Source organism: Lithobates pipiens, unplaced genomic scaffold (assembly GCF_037356315.1).
Source record: "Lithobates pipiens isolate NorthernLeopardFrog02 unplaced genomic scaffold, aLitPip1_a1.2 Scaffold_19, whole genome shotgun sequence".
Lineage (NCBI taxonomy): Eukaryota > Metazoa > Chordata > Amphibia > Anura > Ranidae > Lithobates > Lithobates pipiens.
Window position 1 is genome coordinate 156,972,495 of NW_027507764.1, and position 5,264 is coordinate 156,977,758.

The 5,264-nt window shown below is 38.9% G+C and overlaps 1 long non-coding RNA gene across 1 annotated transcript; it reads right to left on the minus strand.

Moving 5' to 3' along the window:
* Positions 1-535: 535 nt before the first annotated feature.
* On the minus strand, positions 536-3,101 carry LOC143998229 (uncharacterized). The gene is made up of 3 exons (XR_013277793.1): positions 3,077-3,101; positions 1,931-1,994; positions 536-675 (listed from the first exon to the last, which is right to left on the minus strand). It is a non-coding gene; the product is annotated as an uncharacterized LOC143998229 (long non-coding RNA).
* Positions 3,102-5,264: the final 2,163 nt, after the last annotated feature.

The window sequence follows — 5,264 nt, forward strand, 5'->3', positions numbered from 1 at the left end:
TCCGACAGCGTAAACAGGGAGGACTAGGACTATCAACACTGTTTTGGTACTATAAGGCGGCGTTTAGCTTTCTACCATCTATTCCAGATCTGAAAAACCTGACTGGATCCAAATAGAGAGGCAGGCAGCACCCAACTATTCCCCTGACTATTTACTATGGATCCCCCACCCCCAAGGAAATACCCCCCATACCCTCTCCGATCCTTTCACAATCCCTATCCCTGTGGGATATTCTGAAAACCAATACCTCCATATCCTCTGAATGCCGTCCCTTGGTGCACATTTTCAACAAACCTGACTTCATTCCCGGCCTGGACATAAAATCCTTTAAGTGGTGGCTGGACAAGGGACTGTATCGGGTCACTTCTTCACTGCTACAGGCCCAATAACTACAAAATTTTGTGAGCAACAACTGGATATCCAGAGGGGGGAGAAATTCAGATTTCACCAAATACAACACTATCTTCACAAAATATGGAAAAGGAAACCAGTCCCACCTAGGTTCACTCCCTACGAGTTATGGGCAGGACAAGCCTTGGATCAGAGGGGTGGAATCTCTGTCATATACCAAGCTCTAGCCCAGCAGGTAGACAAAACTCCTTACATGTTAGCATGGGAAACTGATCTTCAAATTCAATGGGATCTCGATAAATGGCAGACATCCTTTTCCAGAGCCTATAAGGGGATAAAGAATATTTCAGAATCCAATCTCAAGGTGATGACCCGATGGTATCTCACATCTTCTAAATTATATAGCACATAAGTTAAATTCATTGCTAACGGATACCTGTAAAAAACAATCGATATAATGTAATAAGACTTTATTTTAAGAATAAAACTAAATAATAGATAAGACCATTATAGGTTAAAAAAGAGGGAGGGCAGGGACTACAGACCAATATTCATTAAAATGGGATACCGGGGGTTTCTAGCGATGTTTTCTGAAAGAATATATATATGTGCCCCTGGAAGACGTTATCTCTAACGAAATGGCGTAGGGAGGAGCGGCGTGCTGACGTCACCGCAATCTACACTGAACCCGGAAGCAACGGCAGCATTACAATAGCCGGTCGGCAGAAATCTTTTTACTATTGATGCTAGTTCTTTATGAGATATGTAAGTTTTATTCTTTATTTTTATTACATTTCTTGGCAATATTACACTATGGCGATTCCTCATTTTTATTCATGTAATGGGAAATGAGCGGTGTGGCCGTAGGAATATACCAACATTAGAACAGAGTGCCTTAAAGGGATACATCCTCCATGCAGTTCAGGTCCAGAAGGAGTGATATGTCAGTGGCGATATTTGATCTCTGATATGGGATCTATGTAGCTGGTAAGCGTCAGTATTATTGGTGGTGGAAAGTCTTTTTCCTGCCTTCTTGATGACACTTTTCCGTTGGTGTGGTGTGGTTCATCACGGTGGAAATCACAAGCAAAAACTTTTTACGTTTGGAGATGGACTAATATTTTGTATTAAGAATTTAAGCTCTAATCAGAGTAGTGTACATATTTATTTATGCACAATTTATTTATTTATATATATTCCTTTTGTATAATATATATTTTTTTGCATGAATTAATTTTTTGCATGAATTACATTTCACATTAATTGATATTTTTATATCTGGGTTTTATTATATATATTCATTGATTATCACAGCACAGCTTTTTTTTTTTAAATTGGTATATATATATATATATATATATATATATATATATATATATATACACATATGGAGGGAGAGAAAGGGATAGATCACTAAGGGGAAAGAAAAAAGGATGGGGAAGGGAGGAAGGTGAGGAAGGGGGGAAGGAAGTGGGGGTAAAAAAAGGGGGGGAGTGGGAAGGGGGAGGAATACAGCAGGATCAAGGATCATGGGGACTAAACATGACGTCAGGCTACCTCCAGAGTTACCAATACTTACTGAAAATACGAAGAGCGAACCTGCCACCTCCATATATTAATAAGAGAGATAAATAAAGAGAAACCTGAGATAAAAATTACAAGGTACATATGTAAATATAAATGGGTAAAAAGTAATAATATCATCAGAATACGTAATATTAGCAATAATATAAGATATACCGTAGAGCATAAAAAAACTATAGTACTGTAGCTATCTCTATTCCTTCATTGACAATGACCGAGGCCGAACCTATAGTGGCCTTATCTATTATTTAGATTTATTCTTAACATAAAGTCTTATTACATTAAATCAATAGTTTTTTACAGGTATCTGTTAGCAATGAATTTAACTTATGTGCTATATATTTTTTTATTTGTGATTTTTTAATTTGATCTATTAATTCTATTTATTTGCAATGAAAATTATCCATATCCCTCTTTTTTTATTAATAATGGCTAGATAGTGACCTATATTTGCTAAATTAATTTGCATTGTTTTTAATTGATTGATCGCAGTATGCATTATGTATTAATTTCCTCTAGCATTGTGTCTACCTAATATTGTCCTTTTCTATAGCACTGCTGGCCTCTCCCCCCCCTCCTTTCTTCTTTTTACGCTTTGGTGTCCCCCTTTATCTGCCTATAAAATTTCTCCCCTGTGCCAGGAGCCCACTCTTTTTTGAAGCCTATTAGAGCCTCTGGCTCTAATCACGTGCTTCAAAAACACTCCCCCTATTGGAATCCATCCATGTTAGTTACTTTGCTTTTTTTCACTGCAATTAATGGTGACCGAGTATGATACGCCTTTCTTTCCTGCAACCACAGTTTGCAAGAAAGAAAATCGCTTGATTCCCTCATCAACACAATTTATTGTGTTTTCCCAGCGGGAGTTGTGTGGGTGGCTGTTCCGGCCAGGAAAACACAGTGATTATTACTAGTGGCTACAGCCGCTGGTAATATTCACATCCTAAAAAAACGTACGGGCTGGTTGTACCCAAGTTGACCAATGGATCGACTTGGGTACAATCAACTTGCCCATACATGGTTCAAACCGTCTATGGCTGGCTTAAGAAATAAAGCTTAGGATTCTAACCATCCCCAGCCTCCTGACTGAACAATGATGAAGCATCCCAACACTGATAAGGACATACTAGAGTTCATTTACCAAAACCGAAGAGTGCAAAATCTGGTGCAGCCCTGCATAGAATCCAATCAGCTTCCATTTTTATTGTCAAAGCTTAATTGAACAAGCTGAAGTTAGAAGCTGATTGGTTTCTATGCAGAGCTGCATCAGATTATGCACTCTCCACTTATAGTAAATTAGCCTCAATCTGTTCTCTGCTCCTGGCAGGAAGCAGCATGTGATGGAATAATAGCATTCTCCACTACAGTGCAGGCGACAACAAGAATTTAATATAAGAATAGATTTCAGGCATTCATAGAAGGTGTTTTTAAAATCAGAAATTTATCCAAAATGTTTTCTTTTTCAGTTTAGAACAGAGTGTTATTATTTTAGATCCTCTGTAGTTTTCAATTGCTGTATGTGTCCCCATTAGGGCGATTACTTCCATGTTTCCTGTCTATTTTAAAGGTGTCAGTTAGAAAAGAGAAACATGTTAGAGATTTAGATAGGGGAGGGTTGCAGCCTCTGTAAGTTTTTTTTCCATGTTTGTCTCCCCGTTGGGAAGATTCCCCCTATTTCCTGTCTGGATGACAGGTGTCAGACATAATAGGATGTGAGAGTAAAGAGTTCACTATTCCCCGCACTAAAACAAAACTTGATAGAAAATAAGTTTGGTTGATATAGACTTTAATGATTTTAAATACATGCATAACTGGATTAAATGGTAAACTTTTATTATCTGACAGGAGTTCAGCTTTAATATATAGCCAGCTTTTAGGAGATTATAATGACTTGAAGAATGTTTAATGATGTTTCACAAAATGTAGAAACTAAGGGAGTAAAGATATATACAGGTATATCTATACACATACAGTATATAGTATCTACTATATGTGTAAATATATACTGTATATAGTGTTATAGTAACCCAAAAAAAAAGAGACCAAAACATTTTTATATTTCTGATGTGGTCTCTGATTATAAGTTTAACCAGTGTTAATCCCACTGCAGTGCTTTCCCTTTTCATTTTAATTGAGGTAATTTCATAATCGGTCATGGTTGCAGAGTTTGAGTCTATTACATGCAATACACCATAGATTGCTTAGCCGCAAAATCTAAACTAAACCTCAAATAGTTTGCAGGCTATGAGCTGGGTGGTCTGGTGCTCTTGGGTGGGAATGAGGCAAACAAGTAGGACCTCCATTAAACAAAGTGCAAAATGCTTTAATCATTAACATTTCGAAGACAGGGATACAGAGAGATGGGTAATATCTGGTATCTATATTTACAGTATCTCACAAAAGTGAGTACACCCCTCACATTTTTGTAAATATTTTATTATATCTTTTCATGTGACAACATTAAAGAAATTACACTTTGCTACAATGTAAAATGGTGAGTGTACAGCTTGTATAACAGTGTAAATTTGCTGTCCCCTCAAAATAACTCAACGCACAGCCATTAATGTCTAAACTGCTGGCAACAAAAGTGAGTACACCCCTTAAGTAAAAATGTTCAAATTGGACCCAAAGTGTCAAAATCTTGTGTGGCCACCATTATTTTCCAGCACTGCCTTAACCCATGGAGTTCACCAGAGTTTCACAGGTTGCCACTGAAGGTTGCCACTACCTGTGAAGTTGACAGTGGAAGTGACAACTTCACAGGCTGCCACTTCCACTCCTCCATGGAAGAGGAGCTGGTGGCTGTTAGAGACCTTGCGCTCCACCTTCCATTCGAGTATGCCCCACAGATGCTCAATAGGGTTTAGGTTTGGAGACATGCTTGGCCAGTCCATCCCCTTTAACCTCAGCTTCTTTGGCAAGGCAGTGGTTGTCTTGGAGGTGTGTTTGGGGTCGTTATCATGTTGGAATACTGCCCTGCGGCAAAGTCTCCGAAGGGAGGGGATCATGCTCAGCTTCAGTATGCCACAGTACATGTTGGCATTCATGGTTTCCTCAATGAACTGTAGCTGCTGGCAGCACTCATGCAGCCCCAGACCATGACACTCCCACCACCATGCTTGACTGTAGGCAAGACATACTTGTCTTTGTACTCCTCACCTGGTTGCCGCCACACACGCTTGACACCATACTGAACCAAATACCTTTATCTCGGTCTCATCAGACCACAGGACATGGTTCCAGTAATCCATGTCCTTAGTCTGTTTGCCTTCACAAACTGTTTGCGGTGTGGAGATGCGACCCCATGTCACAGGTGCATATGAGCTGTG